Source organism: Puma concolor, chromosome D4 (assembly GCF_028749965.1).
Source record: "Puma concolor isolate L17-30 chromosome D4, mPumCon1.1.hap2, whole genome shotgun sequence".
Taxonomy (NCBI): Eukaryota; Metazoa; Chordata; class Mammalia; order Carnivora; family Felidae; genus Puma; species Puma concolor.
This window is the reverse complement of record NC_141679.1, coordinates 62208706-62226796: the sequence shown is the minus strand read 5'-3', so window position 1 is coordinate 62226796 and position 18091 is coordinate 62208706.

Genomic DNA, 18091 nt, shown 5'->3' with positions numbered 1-18091 from the left:
GTCACCACATCTCCTTAATCCACCCCACTCTGTCCACCTATAATAACCCTGCTGGAATGTGCAGTTTGGGGAATTGGGCAAAGAATTTGTTATTCAAATAAATAACTTTTCCTGAACGCACTAGCTGTGAAATCTGCCAGTGAGGATGTGAGAAGTGTGATTATTTTGATGATGGGAAATTGGAAAGAGAATGTTCTAAATCACGGCTTGCCAATCCTTTTCATACAAATATAATATTAATAGGTATCATTTATTAAATACCCACTTCTGTGGAAAATGCAAAAGTGGGTCTTTGTGTATTCCCTTCCATGTAATCCCCACAGCAACCCCATGAAATAGGTGTTATTATCACTTTACAGAATGAACAGCAGTAACAATGAAGATGAGGATCAGAGGGGCTTGTGATTTGCCCAAAACCACACAGCCGGTAAATACTAGAGTGGAGATCTGAGCCTAGGGTGGTCTGTTCCACCCAGGACAGCTCCAGGTCTGTTCTCTGCCTACAGGACATACTGCTTTCCAGGTTCTTTTAATTAAAGGGGGTCTTTCTTGGGCATAGCAAGAAAGAATCACAATATTCTCACGACACTCTACTGTTTTCAAATTCCGTGCTGTCTTTTCATCCTCATATCACCCTGTGAAATAAGTAGGGCAGGGATTACTACCTGCCTTGGACACTGAGGAGAAACTGAGATTCGGGAAGTCCCCTCCATGTTGTGTGAGTGACTATAATAGCAAGCATTTCCTGGACACTAGCTACCTACATGTCTGCTATGGTGAGGGGTATTTTGTGTACATTTCTCCTTTAGTGCCCTTAAAAACTCCATGAAATGAGTACCTTTATTATCTCCATTATGCACATGCAGGGGAGTGGCACTTAAATATTAGAATCCTGTGCCAGTCAACTGGTGTGCAATGAAGAAGACAAAATTCAACACGATCCCAAGCTAAAGAGACTGAGGTGTACTGTCTCCCATGCCCTTTGTCTGGAAAAGCAAAGCAATACAAAACAAAACAAAACAAAACAAAACAAAACCAAATACACTTCTCCATTCAATAAGTATTTCCTGAGCACCTACTCTGTGACATGCAGCCGTCCCCAGGCAGACTAGGGCTCTGTTTTCATGGGGTGACAGCTTAGTAGGAAAAAACAAATAATGAACAAGGAAACAAATTGGCAAATAATATACTTCCTGATAGAAATGGCTGTGGGGAGGACATAAAACTGGCTAAAGGGGTAGAGGATGACGGGGTGGCTAGTTTAGACAAGGCGGTGACATGTGGCCAGATGCCTGAATGTTAATAAGCATCCAGCATGCAGTCACAAACATTCATGCAGCCTTCTGGGGAAAGGCTACCCAGTCTGAGGAAGCAGTGAATGTATTATTGGCTTTGAAGTGTTTAAAGAAGAGTATGAAAGCCACAGTGACCATACATGATAGGTAACAATAGAGTAACAGTAGTGATGACAATAAGGGGAGTGAGAATCATAGAAAAGTATGGCCGGGGTGCCTGGGTGGCTCAGTCGGTTAAGTGTCCAACTTTGGCTCAGGTCATGATCTTACGGTCCATGAGTTCGAGCCCCCACGTGGGGCTCTGTGCTGTCAGTTTAGAGCCTGGAGTCTGCTTCAGATTCTGTCTCCCTCTCTCTCTAACCCCTTCCCTGTGCTCACTCTCTCTCTCTTAAAAATAAATAAACATTGGGGCGCCTGGGTGGCGCAGTCGGTTAAGCGTCCGACTACAGCCAGGTCACGATCTCGCGGTCGGTGAGTTCGAGGCCTGCGTCAGGCTCTGGGCTGATGGCTCAGAGCCTGGAGCCTGTTTCCGATTCTGTGTCTCCCTCTCTCTCTGCCCCTCCCCCGTTCATGCTCTGTCTCTCTCTGTCCCAAAAATAAATAAAAACGTTGAAAAAAAAATTTTTTTTTAAATAAATAAACATTAAAAAAAAAAGGTATGGCCAGTTGTCACTTGGAAATGTAGATGCAAACATCCTAAATTATGAATATTAAAAAATCAAATCCAAGTGTATATTAAAGAATAAATTGCGTCCAAGGAGAACTGACCTAAGGGGCAAAGGACAATTCAACATTAGAGAAATTCATCCTGTAATTCGCCACAGAAATAAAGTAATATTAATTATCTCAATAAATACAGAAGTATTCAATAAAATTTAGCATTCAGCATTAATTTTTTAAAATTTAGTAAGTCAGGGGACACCTGGGTGGCTCAGTCGGTTGGGCGTCCTACTTTGGTTCAGGTCATGGTCTAATGGTTCATGGGTTCGAACCCTGCGTTGGGCTCTGTGCTGTCAGTTTAGAGCTGGAGCCTGCTTCAGATTTTGTGTCTCCCTCTCTCTGCCCTTCCCCCACTCACACTCTGTCTCTCTCTCTCTCTCAAGAATAAACATTAAGAAAATTTTAAATCTCAGTAAGTCAGGAATTGGAATGCAAGTTCATCAACAGAAACAAGGATACCTATCAGGATTCATCAGCAGTTAAATGCTTAGTGATGGGATCTAGAAGCATCCCCACTAAAGATGAACGCAAAACAGAACTGATTGCTGTCATCAATACTAGTCATTATTGCTGTGAAGTCAACAAGGCAAGGAAAATAGAGACTTAAAACTTGGAAAGGAAAAAAATAATAACTTTCACTTTTTGCAGATAATATGACTGCCCACCTAAAAAACCAGCAGAAAAGTATCAGAACTAATAAGAAAGTTCCAAACCATGGAAAGACTTATTAATATATTTAATCCAATAGTATTAACTGAGTAATAACTTTTAAAGAATTCAATTTATATAAAAAAACCATAAAATTCCTAGAAAACAAAAATGATTTTCAGCATGCAAGATCTATTTGAAGATAAAGTAACATGAAAATCTAAATAAATGAAGTAATAACCCTGGTTAGGAGGTCTTAGTATTGAGAATACACTGATGTCCCCCACATTTGTCCATCAGTGCAATTCCAGTCTGAATTCAACAGCATTTTTTATTCAGGTCTTATCCTACTGGATGTCAAAACACACTGTAAGCTATTGTAATTAAAATGGTCTAGTATTGGTGAAGATACTGACAAATAGATCAATAGGACAGAATAATAAACCCAGCAACAAACTCAAGTATATATGAAAATTATGTATACGATTGAGGTGATAGTTCAAATTAGTAGAGAAACAATGGATTAATCCACAAGTGAGATTGAACCAGTTGGCTACTCATTTGGGGAAAAAATTAAATGACACACTTAGATAAAAAGATTACTACCCAGAACATATAGCATTTCTAACAAAGCAAAAAGAAAAACGCAACTCAATTGTAAAAATTTGTAAAGGAAATAAACAGGCAATTCACAGAAAATTAATAATTGATACCCAATTAATAATCGTGCAGAGCTGCATTAGTCAAGGAAAAGAGAATTATTTGACCAAAAGTAAGAAGATAGATAAGTTGGCGAAAATGTGGAGAAATAGACATTCTCATATGTGCTATGTATATGAACTGATGAAACCAATTGATGAAGGCCTGTTGAGAACATCCATCAAAATTTCAAATGCACATATCAATTGAGACAGCTATTCCCCTCCTAGGGCTCTTTCCAAAAAAAAAAAAAAAATAGTTGTTTGTGTGCCCCACACAGCTCATTGTTCAAATTTATGTAATGGATCCAAGAGTGCTCATCACAGGATTGTACGTGGTAGCAAAAAACTAAAACCTAATTTACTGTTAATAAGGAGAGGAATAGCTAAGTAAATTATGGTAGTATATCCATTTCTCAGAAAGCAGAGTGCATTAGAGATATGGTAACAGGAAGATCTCCAAAATATATTACTTCGTGGGAAAAGCAAGCAGCAAAATGATATGTGATTAATACGCCTACGGGTGTAAATGCATCAAGAGGGGAGAGGGGTGTATGCCACACTTCCTCTGGGGGTGGGGAGGAGTGGGGAAAGGAGAGTTCGACTCTTTTTATATATCACATCTGTCATTTGGCTCTTTTACCAAAAAAAAAAAAAAAAATGGAATGATTGTATCATTTGAGTAATGTCTGGAAACATGCATTAGGTATCATCACTATCTCTGTGTGGTAGGAAGACGGGACAAAAAGGAAGGAAGAGCAATGAATTGCTGATTCTCGTCTCTCAGGGTTTAGGGTCCCTGGCCTTGAGATTCGGGCCTGAGGAAGGGAAGAAAGGCAGGAATGTGTACAAATAGTGTAGAGAGGGCTCAGATGGAAGGTACCTACCTTCTGGGTCACTCTGTATCCTTCCCGATGCTGGGTGATCCTGCTCTGGTGTCACTGGCCAACAGGCAATCCATTGCACGGTCGGCTTCCCATCTCAGCCATCTCAGACATCTCCATCTTTCATCACTCTGACAAGGGACTTCAAGATGTCTTCCTATCATTACGACATTGGCCAGCATATCCTCTTTATATATACTTCAGAGATTTTAAATAAGCAAGGGACTAAGGTGTCTGGTCCAGCTTTCTCAGAGCAAGTGCCTTCCTCAGATACTTTGACTGCGTGACTGAACACTTTCACCCACAACCCTATCCACACCAGCACAAATGGAAAATAGTTTATACTACAACCTCAATACATGACAGCCCATAAATCAGCCCTTACATAATTACAAGGCTGTGGGAATCAATACCTAAGACCCCAAAATAAAAATCAGAATTACAATGTCCCTATAATCATTATTGCTTATTAAAATAATTACCAGGCATAACATTTTGCAGTTATCAAGTACTTCCAATTTATTATTTAAAGGATCTTTACAATAACTCTGTGAGTTGTACAAGACAGTGATTATTTTCCCATTTCATAAGTTAGGAAACAGGCCCAGAAAGGGGATGTGATTGCCCAAAATCTCATCATTACTAAGATACAGGCTTTCTGACTCTAAAATATGTGCTGTAATGGGGTGCCTGCATGGCTCAGTTGGTTGAGCACCAACTCTCGATTTTGGCTCAGGTCACTATCCTAGGATCATGGGATCGAGCCCCACATGGGGCTCTGTGCTGAGCGTGGAGCCTGCTTAAGGTTGTCTTTCTCTCTACCTCTGCCCCTGTCTCACACTTACTCTCTTTCTCTCTACAGTAAAATAGATAAACAAAAGAAATAGATAAAATATATGCTTTTTCTACATAAGTCCAGCTCCTTCCAAAATACCCAGTACTGTCACATTTATTCGAGATCTAACCTAGTAAGTTTAATGCTGAGGAGTATTGTCCTTACCCCAGAAGTGAGGAAACCCGAGGCCCCTGTACCAGCCCCTCGAGTAGCTCTCTTAGGGTCCTTGCCCTGGGGTTCATCGTTTAGTCCAGAGGCCCTCACCTCAGTACATGGTTCCTGATCTGACTCATCGGCTTTCTTGGCCCCTAGCAGACTAGAAATAGGGAATCTGAGTGGTGGGAGTGGGGGCAGGAGGAACCTTTGAGACACAAGCTGTGCTATTCTCATTGTTTTTACTCAAACATGAATCTTTGTTCTACGATGCAAATTGTGAGACGTTGGTGCCAATCTGTTCTGAACAAAAGAATTTGGGTCTGAAAAAAACAAAATTTGAGATGGGAAGTCTGGCTTTTCTAGTTGCTCTTTTGAGCATCTGCCTCTCCCCACACCCCCCACGTTGGATCGCTCCCAAAGGTAGATGTGAACTTTGAGGAAAACTTCTTGGGCTGCTTACCAGTTGCAGAAGTCAAGGAGGATACAGAATGCCATTTGTCAAGGTGACTAAAATAAATATCCTTAGGATACTTAGCAAGTTGAAACAGCAACCCTAAGGGCCTTCCCTCAACACCTCAAAGATCTTAGGGTCCTTGGTATCAATGGATATTTATCAAAGCCTGACCGGGGCGCCTGGGTGGCGCAGTTGGTTAAGCGTCCGACTTCAGCCAGGTCACGATCTTGCGGTCCGTGGGTTCGAGCCCCGCGTCAGGCTCTGGGCTGATGGCTCAGAGCCTGGAGCCTGTTTCCGATTCTGTGTCTCCCTCTCTCTCTGCCCCTCCCCCGTTCATGCTCTGTCTCTCTCTGTCCCAAAAATAAATAAACGTTGAAAAAAAAAAAAAAGTTAAAAAAAAAAAGCCTGACCTTCCACTTCTTCTAAATGGAGTTGTCCATTGCCCCTATTGTCACATTATTATATTAATGACAGTATTGCAACTATATATTTATTTAGCTACTAATTATTTAACTGAAGTGTGCTTTTGCCATGTTATCTTCTAATATTCAGCCATATACCAAAAAAAAAAAAGATAAATGGACTAAATTCTTATTCTGCTGACCTACATCGAATATCATAAGCATCTATACATGTTGATATATAGATTTTCTAATCATTTCAATAGCTGTATAATATTTCATTCATGGTTATATCTCAATTTGCTTAATACTCAATTGTTGGACATTGAATTTGTTCATAGTTTTACTGAAATTATAAATAATGCTTCAATGAGTATCTTTGTGCATAAGGCTCCTTTATCTCCTATTGAATTATTTCCCTTAAAATTCTAGGAGGGAGAGTGTTGCATTGCAGGACATGGGCATCTCTGTAGTTCTTCTTAGATCTGACAAACATACTTGAAATTAATCCACTAACCTAAATATTGGACTTTGACTTCAATTTTGTTACTATCAATCACAACTATATTGGTGGGTTATTTTTATACTTTAATATTTTCTCTGTTAACCCTTTGTTCAGTTTTATCCGCCTTAAAACAGCCTCACTTATCTTTCTCACAATCACAGGGAAGGAGGCATTTTAAAACATTTAGAAGAAATGTATAGATATACATCTCATATTTAAGTTCAGATGAAAACAACATATCACCTACCAGCTCATATGATAAAAATCAAATAAAGAAGTCAGATTATATGTGCCACTTTCAGGAATGGATTTTTTTCCCCCTTGCATCAAAGGAAGAGCTTTTGTATCCAAAGGCCTCCCTCATTGATTTCATATGCCTGAAGGAGTAAGTATGGCTACTGAAAGAAAAAAATGGCCAAGTCCCATTGAATTGGAATCTCTAGGAAGGGCCTGAGAATCTGTTTTGAGTGGGTTGGAGCTGTGTTGAATTTTAAATAAGCTTCCCAAGTGAAACTTGTCATCAGAGAAGTTTGAAAACACCTACATTAGACCTTGGGCCAGTGGGTAAAGGCCACGGAGAGTCTGATTTCTGCTCATCTGAGAGAATTCATGAACAGTCAGACCCACCTAGTGGTGAACAGGCTGCCTGGAGTCATCCCCTGTCCCTGGATGTGTTTGGAGCCCAGACAACCACAACCAGCTCCCCTGGAGGCCCTAGAGTGCATCACAGAAGCTCTGGTCCCCTTTGAACTTGGGAGCTCTCTCCTGCCACAGCTCCAAGGCTCCTCCAGTGTCCCTCACAGGAGCAGTGGAACTAGGGGTCTTTAAGTGTCCTCTTCAACCTAGCACTGCTTGATTCTGCAATTTGGGATAATAAAACAACTAGTTCACAAATGTAGCTTCAATATTTTCCTATTCACCTTTCCAAGAAGACATAATTACAGACTTGATTTGAAATAGAGCTGGAAAGGGGCACCTGGGTGGCTCAGTCGATTAAGCGTCCGACTTTGCCTCAGGTCATGATCACGGCTTGTGGGTTCAAGCCCTGCATCGGGCTCTGCTGACAGCCCAGAGCCTGGAGCCTGCTTCAGATTCTGTCTCCTCTCTCTGCCCCTTCCCCGCTCATGCTCTGTCTCTCTCTCTGTCTCTCTCTCTGTCTCTCTCAAAAATAAATAAACATTAAAAAAAATTTTTTTTAAAGAAATAGAACTGGAAAATGAAGGCGAGTAGAGACTCACTATAATCAGGATATTCCAGGTCTCTCCACCGCCTTCCCCTCTGATGCTCAGATCCCTTTTCTGACACCCCAGTAAGCTACTCTCCAGCCTCCAGTGAGGACACGGTTGACTGAATGCTCCCTAACTCCATGACAACCCTTTCACAGGATCATGAAAATCATTCTTTACCAACAATTTATACTAAACTTCATCAGTTACATTGGAGGAAACTGAGTCACTGGCATAGCTGGGGCTAAAGTCCTGGCCTCTTGACTTTTATCTAAGTCCTTTTGTAGGAGTTCACTATGTTGTATATGCTTGGGGAGTAAGGGAGCTCAAATCTGTCTCTAAAGGAGAAACGTCCAAAGTGCTTTGGTTAGCCCACATACATATGTAGATTCCAACTTTCTAGGAAACTTCTTACTGAACCATCATTACACTAACTGTACAGTAAAATGTGAAAACCTGTGAAACATGGGCGCCGGGGGAGCGATGAAAAGCAAGGAAACAGGTCACAGCTTGCACCCGCTCCCCAACTGTCCTCTGTCACTTTGTTCTTCAGAGGGGGTGCGGACTAGCAGCATCCCCCCGACCTCACCCCAGTCCTAGGGAATCGCAACCTGCACAAAAAGCTCCCCAGGGGATATCTAGGCAAAGCACATTAACATTTAATAAGCACAGCTCTAGAGCACTCACAGAGATAAAGAACATTATTTAATAATTTCTATTATGAAAGTAACAAAAACTCACTGTAGAAAATTTGGAAATCTTCCCCCCACCCCACTCCCATTGTTTAGGGAGGAAGATGGAAAGGAAGGCAGCTTGAATGGGAATATAATCAGGCTCTTGCAGGTGATGATGGCAAAGCCTCTCTCAGATCTTTGTGGACCGAAGGGGGCAGCCATCCTAAATCCAAAATGCCTGGCCAGGGGTAAGGATGGATGGCAAAGTGGTGAGAGGGGCTGAGAGAGTTGCTAAATAATAACACGCAGCACTCACAACTTTGTGGGTAGGAGCAGTTTTGTAAACTATGGGGCAAGTAGGAAAATGTGTCTCTTTCTTCCCCCATGCCTTTTATCGGACTGACTCTGAGGGTCGCTGGGGAGGTATCCAGACCAGATGGCTCAGACTGCGTGAGCCCTGCTGAGGATCAGACGTGACCCTGGAGGGGAGGACAGGACCCCTGCGTGAGGCTCCCAAAACCTTGGAGATTCGAAGGGAGTGGCTAAGAGATGAGGGGGTTTTCGAGAGGAGAACAAGGAAGAACAAGGTCAGGAAATGAGATCCCTTTACCTTCCCTTGAATACGGGAAACTCAGATGCTGAGCAGAGGGGGATTCGCCCCACATCTGGCCTCTCCCACCTCCCTTCATCCTCCAGGGCTAAGGAGGTTGTTCAGTCATAACCCCGGCTCCAATCCTGTACCCAGTATTCACGGTACTTTTACTCCAGTAACACTGTAGTATCAAAATTCTCCCACGTGGTTAAAAATTCTTTGAAAACATCATTTAAAAGACAGTATCATTACCATGTTAAAAAAATTATTTCCTATTTTGGACTCATATTATTTTTATTTTCACGATTATATGAGATGCTGCAATAAACCTTTTTATTCACACATCTTTGTCTATATACCCAATTATTGTCTTTTTTATTTACTTAAACATTAAAAAAAATTTTAATGTTTATTTATTTTTGAGAGACAGAGAGAGAGCATGAGCAGGGAAGGGGCAGAGAGGGAGACACAGATTCCAAAGCAGACTCCAGGCTCCGAGCTGTCAGCACAGAGCCCAACGTGGGGCTCGAACTCATGAGCTATGAGATCATGACCTTAGCTGAAGTCAGACACTCTACTGACTGAGCCACCCAGGTGCCCTGATTTACTTAAACTTTTTAAAAATTAAAGTGAACCATACATATAGAAAAATGAAGAAATCAAAAGCATATAGTTTAGTGACTTTTCACAAAGTGAATACCCCATAGAACCACTACCCAGATCAAGAAACAGAGTATTACTAGAATCCCAACTCCTCTTGTGCCCCGGATCCAGTCATGACACCTCCCTGCCCAGGGTAACATTATCCTAACCTTCAACACCAATATAAATGCAAAAAAAAAAAAAAATATATATATATATATATATATATATGCACACACATACTAGAAATATATATACTATATTTATATAGTATATAAAATGTATATTATACATTTATATATTTACTTATTTATATTGTACAAATGTAATATATAAGTGTATATTTATAAATTTACTTATATTTTTCATTCTTATATATTACATATCTTTATAGCTTAGATATTTATTTATGTCATCTCTATATAAATTTATATTTGAGTTTGATATAAAATTTTACATTAAAAACTTATATAAAAACATACATTTGATATATTTTATGTATATTCAAATATAAAATTGTACAGATCGTGCATCTGGTTTCTTTTGCCTAACATTATGTTTGTGAGATTCGTGCATGTTTCTGCTCATTGCAATCGTTCATTCATCCTGTCGCTGCATATTATTCCATTGAATGAATAGCCACAACCTTTCTTTTGTCTCCTGGTCAGCATTTCTAGTCCTTAGCAGGAGCAGCAGGCTGCTTCAAGCTACTCCATCAGACCCAGAAGCAGAAGTCCACTTACTTCTTTTTGTTAAATTCCAAGAAGTTGAGGGGTGCCTGAGTTAAGCGTCCGACTTCGGCTCAGGTCATGATCTCCCGGTGTGTGGGTTTGTGAGTTCGAACCCCAGGTCGGGCTCTGTGCTGACAGCCCGGAGCCTGGAGCCTGCAGCCTGCTTAGGATTCTGTGCCTCTCTCTCTCTCTCTCTCTCTCTGCCCCTTCCTCACTCATGCTCAATAGCTCTCTCTCTCTCTCTCTTTCAAAAATAAATAAACTTAAGGGTGCCTGGGTGGCTCAGTCAATGAAGCATCCGACTTCAACTCAGGTCATGATCTCGTGGTTCAGGGGTTAGATCCCTGCATGGGGCTGCATGGGGCTCTGTGCTAACAGCTCAGGACCTGGAGGCTGCTTCGGATTCTGTGTCTCCCTCTCTCTCTGCCCCTCCCCCACTCACACTCTGTCTCTCTTTCTCTCTCAAAAATAAACATTTTTAAAAAATTCTAAGTAGAGGGGAGCCTGGGTGGCGCAGTCGGTTAAGCGTCCGACTTCAGCCAGGTCACGATCTTGCGGTCCGTGAGTTCGAGCCCCGCGTCAGGCTCTGGGCTGATGGCTCAGAGCCTGGAGCCTGTTTCCGATTCTCTGTCTCCCTCTCTCTCTGACCCTCCCCCATTCATGCTCTGTCTCTCCCTGTCCCAAAAATAAATAAAACGTTGAAAAAAGAAAAAAAAATTAAAAAAAAAATTCTAAGTAGAATTCCTGGACAAAAAGAAACAAAATATTTTTTAGGCCATTGCATACTGCATACTGCTAATTACTTCCCATAAAAGCTGTGACAATTTACACTTAAGGAAAAACTCCAAATTCTTTTGAGGGATGGGCATCAGGAGTCATCCTAAAGAGAATAACAACTTGTAAAACCTAGTAATATTTCATAGTATAAGTATTATAACTAATACATAAATTATAAATATTAAAATGCTGATACCACAGTTTATAAATCTGTACTGCTATTTTTTGAGTTCTCACAGTACCCTGAGAGGCAAATTTTTTTACTGCTCCATTTTATAGATGAGGGAACTGTGGCTCAGACAAACTGAAGCAACAGGCCAAGTCACAAGTCACATGCTTAATGAACAGCAGAGCATGGGCTTGGGCCCAGTGTCTCTGCCTCCACAGAGAGTCCTCCCCACCTAAACTGGGCTACGTCTTGCCTAAATTGTACATTTAGGCAAGTACATTTCCAGACACTGGGGGACAAACCTGGATGCCATGGAGAGGGTCATGCCACCCCTTGGTATGGAAGTGAGCATCTTTCAAAGACCAGTTCAAATGTCACCCCCTTGCTCATGGGACCCTCCCCTCTTCACCCAAGTGGAGTCACACTGTGTACCAGGAAGGGGCTTTTGCCATCAGACTCCTGGGATAGCATTGTTGGGATCATTTAGCCCAAGGATTACAAGTAGGGAGCACGCATTAACAGCACTCTTCACACTGCAGTAGCAGACATAACTCATCAATCACCATTGAGCTACCTATGTCTCCCGCTCTGAGCCCACCTCCGTCTCACCTGCTACGCTGACCTGTATTATACCTACTTCCATCCTCCCTGTGCCCTGCACGTTTGAGGCAGCCAGATCTCCTCGTGACGGGGAGATCTTTTATCATTCAGGTCTCAGCTCAAAGGTTACTCTCTCACAGAGGTTTTTGCTGACCCCTCCCACTCCCAGTCTAACGTAGCATCATTTTCTCTAATTCATCTTCTGTAATATCATCACTTCTATAATTTAATTTATTTAGTTGTCAGTTTCTGTAGCTGTTATTGCCGCAGTTTCCTGAAAACAGAAGCCTCTTCTGATGTGTTCACTTATCCCTAGTGACTAGAAGAGTCCCTGGTACTTAGTAGTTGCTCAAGTAATAGTTGCTGAATGAGTCAGTTAATCAAGATGCATTTTTCTGCTGAGTCCAGATATAGCAGTAAAACCTTTCCCATTACATCATTATGGCCACTCGCTGCCAGTAGTAAGAATTGAGATAAGGGCTAAAAAAATTTTTTCTAGGTCTAACTCCCTTAATTCCCCATTTTTTAGATGGGGAAACTGAGGTCCAGTACAAGAGGTATGCCTTCCCAAAGCAACGGAATGAGTGAGGGGCAGAGCTGGAACTGATGCCAGCTCCCCCCCACCCTTCCATCCTACCCACCCACCACCACCCTTCCCCAGTCCCACACAGCCGTGCCAGGAAGAGCTGTTGTAAACCGTCATCCACAAAGCAGATGAACAGACCCATTGTGCCCCAGGAGCTCACCTATGAATTACACACCTAATTACCAGCTGCCTTTTCCCCCCCATTCTGTGGGTAAAAGTCTGATCACATATAAGATTCTCCCTGTGTTTCCGTGGATACAAAGTGATCCTAATTTCAAACTCCTTTGCAAATGGCAAATGAGTGAACTTAATTTTAATAAAAACAAGGAAAATCATATGTGCGAGCTTAATAAAATCTAATTTGGGCAATTTGGAGCTCATAAAATAAAACCTTTATGTAAAAACTAGCAATTAGCTTCATGAGACAATACAATGAGACCTTGGCATTGGAGAGGGTTGGGGGCCAGAGAACTCAGGGATAAGGAAGTGTGGCAATAATGTAGGAAAGCTGAAGAGACAGGGGCTTGTGGTTCTTAGTGTTAGATGATTCGAGTTCAAATCCCCAAGCTACCACTTAGTTCTGTGACCTTGAGCAAGTCACTTTCCCTCTCTAGACCCCAGTGTCCTCATTTTTTAAATTCGGCCCATAAAGCTTACTTTACCTCACAGGATAGCTCTGCAGACAAATAGAAAATGAATAGGCAAGAACTTTGCAAAAATGTCCAACAGTTTTTGTTCTATCGTCTGCATTCTTCCCAGCAAGGGGGTGCACGGACAGCCTAACATGGAGTGAAGCAGGGCTAGAGGGCAAGTGTGTGAGCTTCCACATTCACCTTGCATGGCATCCAGAACCCAGAACGGCCTGCAAGAGACACTGCCCAGATGTGGTTTCCAGGAGCCAGAAGCGAATCCACAAGGCAGACTGAGCCTGAGGACATCGTCCTCTGTCTCCTGGCAAGCAAACACTTCGTCCTCTCCCCAGTGGCGTGGACAGATCCCCCTCACATCCAGATCTTTGCAGGCAGGCTGTATCATTGCCATTTTACAGATGAGAAAAACGAGCCCCTGGGAGATGTTGTGGGTAAACTCAGGTCCCAAAGCTAGGTGACCCAGTGAAGTCTCAGGCCACATTGTTTGAGTCTACCTGCCCCGCCCCCCAGCCCTCCTGCCTGGATCTGCTCATCACCACCTCCCACAGCTACAAAAGCATCCGACTGTGAGACTGAGACCCTGGTCTCTGTTGAGTCTTTTCTTCCCCCAAGGGCACTGGCAGCCTCTGTCAGAGCCGCCAGGACCCACATATGCCCAAAGAGTATGGTCTTGGTCACAGAAGCTCTCGCAAGCAGGGTCTTTTCCCGGTGTCTCTCCCAAGCAACCACCACTCCAGGCAGAAAGCAATTTTTTTCTTAGTGCCTTCCCAGAAGCCAAGTGGGTAATTAATTGCACTGAATAACACATTAAATGTACTAATAATTGGGTAGTCACAGCAAAATGATTACTTTGAAGAAATATTACCAATTCCCTGTTGTACTTAACATTTCTCCTTATTTATCATTACCATTTTAATCAATAATAGTCACAATACTAATAAATCCATCTTAATTTTAATTGTGTTCAATTGGATATACCAGTACTTGAGTATTCTGAGCATACTTCATTATTTATATTAATTTAAGATCACTTAAAGGCAAATTACATAGTTTGTACTTTCAAGTAGGGAGGTAATTATGGCAAAGTTCCTCCAGATGCAGCATTTTCAAGCTCCGAGGACTGTGAGGTGTCAGGCACTCGCCCTTTTCGGTTAGGTCAGGGGCCAGGGATGGAGAAGATGAAGGAAGCCTCTCAAAGCCCCCCACTCGAATTAGCATATCCTGGCCTTTTTTAAAAGGCTTGGGTCTCCAAAAGTATGATTAATAGCTCAGTTGGCTTTGCCTTTATTTATGCCGCCCGGTCATTAGCACAGCATGCATCCGTTCCTTCGCCAGTACCCAGGGCCAGACGCCATGCTCGGTACCAGGAGCCAGGGACACAAATGAGCAAGGCGAGGTAGAGAGCAGCCAGAGGCCTCGAAAGAGGCTCGGATAAAGAGTGGCAGTATCAACAGGCACAAGAGGTCAGTGACATGGAACTGAAGGACATGGGGACACTCCTAGAGGCAGAGGCACTTTCCTAGGTCTTGAAGGTTGGGTACAAGTTGGCAGGGAGCCGGTCAGGAGGCTCCCAGTGGACCGAGGGTTTCCAAAGGTCATGGTGGAGGTGACAGTGGTGAAGGACCGGAAGGAAGAACGTGACCCTCAGGCATGGCTTTGATTGAATGACTGGGGCGGGGTGAGTGCTGTCACCATGAGGGAGGAGGGAAACCAGGAAGAAGGAGCCAGGTTTAGGAAGTAAGAAAGTAAGGAAATGCGTTTTCTCAGGGACACGCTGCATCTGAGGGGCCATGGAGCAGCCAGGTGGAGAAAGTGGAGAAGCTGGCTAAAGCCCAGAGCAGTGGTCAGCCCTGGAGAGACAGGCCTGGGAACTCAGGAAGAGAGTCCCGCAGGAGAGGTGGATGACGCTCAGACCCTCCGCCTCTGTGGGGTCCAACCTCACAGGGATGCCCATGGTAATGTCCACAGCCCCGCCTTCTGTGAGCCCCTTGGAGGCCCAGCCCGGGAAGCTCCTTCTCTCCTCTGCCCAGGGCCAGCTGCACTGAATTGAAACGACACAACCCCTGTGTTGTCACTGGCCGCGTTTTGTCAGGACATCCAAATGCCTGATGGAGTAGTCACCGAGCTACCTGCCCAGAGCAGTGGTTCTGGGAGCTGTGAGTGTCAGCAGCTGTGGGTGGGTCTTTGTCTCCACAGCCGCTCGACATAGCTGGGATGCTGAGCTCCTGGCACCTGCAGAGATTTGCTAGCGTGACTGCAACCGATGCTAATGATTTCTAGAAACCTAGGAGTTGTAGGAGGAGAGGAATTTAATGTGAAAGAGGCTCCACCTCCTGGTAATATTCAAAACTGACATTTCTGCCGCACTTTACAGTTTATAAGCTTATGTCAGCTTTTAAAGTCTCATTTAGCTCGATATCTGGATCTGGGTGGTGGTTACCTGAGTATATGTAAAAACAATTATCAAGCTTATAGTTAAGATTCAGGCATTTCATTGCATAATTATAAAAATAACTCTAGATACATAAGTGATTAAGTAAATGATATCTCATTTTATCCTTGTTTCTGTCCTGAAGTCAGTGTCCTTGTTAGCCACATGTGGGGGAACTGAGGCTGGGTGATCCACCCTAGGTGCAGGGCAGGGGAGTGGAAATACAGACTGGCACAAATTCCTCAGGCCCCACTTGGATGTCAGGGATGATAATGGAATTAGTAGGGCTTGGGAAGGACTGAAGAGGGGGCCATTGTGGTGTCAAAAGGCCCATGGAGACCTTTGGGACTTTCATGTCCCCATTCAGCCTTCCCCTTCCCTGGGATCCAGGTTTGGCCCGGGAAGACGTTATTTTCTGGGTGCACATTTCCATTTGGACAGAAGCTCAGGATGGGCAAAATCCCGGGAGCCTCTGCACCTCAGGAGTCCTCCAAGTTGCTCCCCACTGGTCTCTCAAAGCTCCCTTGGAAGTTTGCACAAAATAAATAGTGCAGAAGAGGTTGTCAACAGGTTAGACATCATGGCTTACTGTTCATTCAAAAGGAGCAGCAAGCAAGTATCAGAATCAACCAGATCTTTGGATGTAGAAGAACATGAAAAGTGCTGTGGAAATCTTGAGCAGAAATTAACCAACTCTGCTGGGGTGGGGGGCGGGGGGGGGGTGTCCAAAACATGTGACTTGAGCTGGACTTCTAAGTATAAAAAAGTTTAGTGTATAGAGTAGGATATGCACTACGGGAAGAGCATATGCAAATACCCAGAGGTGAAATGGCATCAGATGAGGTTGAGGGGAAAGGACTTGGGGGGAGGCTGGAGAGGTAGGAAGGAGGTCAACCAAAAACCAGGCCCAAGAACCAAGAACCAGGCCCAAGAGCCTGCTTCTGTTCTCTATCAGCAAGGACCCATTCAGGGTACCCCCATGCCTATCAGGTGGAGAAGAAGTGCCTATGGTTTCAGTGGACATTTAAAAATGTTTGCAATCCAGATGGGCCAAGCCTCTGCTCCTGTCCTCGTGCCAACAGCCCGGCCATGAATTGGCTCAACTTCACGGGGAGCTATGTGGTAGTGCCATCCGTGTGGTTTATGAGGTTGCCTTTGATACTTGGGAACTTTTCCCTCTGGAGTTTGAGAAAATTAGTCCACTCCATTTATCTCCAAGCTTGCAGCCTCAAGATGAGATTGAATCTCTGTCAGGCATCAGCTTTCAATGTGATGAATGGGCTCTTGGTTTCTGTCTTCATGTCTGCAAGGTCCAGATTCCCAACTGGGGTGACTGATGCACCTGGGGAAAATAGCACTTGATAGACGTGAAGGACAGAGACCAACCCATAGCTCCCTGGGGATCTGGTTGCAGACAGGGCTCTGACAACAAGAAAAAAAATTTAACATCTTTTTACTCAAGCTAGATACTCTTGAAACAATATTCTGCTAACTCTCTAGACCAGGGATTTATTAAGATATCAGCAACGAATTCTGTAATAAACCACATTCGTGGTTTTATATTCTCACTCACCCTCTCCCCTTTCCCCCCACCCAGCCAGCTCCCCCTCCACCCTACCCCCCACCCCCACTTAACCTGATGCACTCCAGGTAGGCCACAGACAGGTCCAGTCCTATGGTTTGAAAACCAGAGTTCAAGCCTCTTCTCTGCCAAGGTTTTTAGGCAACACTCTCTAAGAAGCCTGCTTTCCCACCTGTGAAATGGGTGTGAAAACAGCTCCCCCAAGGGTTGACTGGTTTATTCATGCAATCCACTGTATGCCTCTATGCCAGACACTGGGCTAGAGGCTCTAAGCTGCAAATATAAGCTGCCCCTTCACTCTGGAGGTGCCATGAGAGAATGAAGGCCCTGTGGCTGTGTCAGGTGCACCAGCGTGAGTCTTAATAAACATGAATCCAGTGGTCTGACACTCAAAGTGCTCCTTTGGAGCCACCACAACGTTTAGGAGTACAGTCTTTGGAGTTGCACCGGGGCCACTTAATAGCTGTCCGACCAGCACGATATCCTTCAGTTCTCCAGCCTCGGTGTTTTCATCTATAAAGTGGGGTCAAGAGTTTTCTCCGCAGAGGACTCTGGAGGAGTAACTGGAATAGCGCACCTAAAGTACTTAACAAAACTGGCTGGCGCGTAGTAAGTGCTCAACAAATGCAACCATGAGGATCGACATCGCGATCATATTTTAGTGCATCAGAGCCCAGCAGCCGAAACCACTTTCCTTGCAGGGCCCTTCCCTGCAAGGAGAAGCGTGAGCTCGCCTGCACGGGGAGCGGCGCGCCACGGGCCCCACGTAGTGACATGGATTTCTCTGTTTATCCCTCGAGGCTTCCTTTCAGCGTCTTCTTCCCCGGCAGCTGCT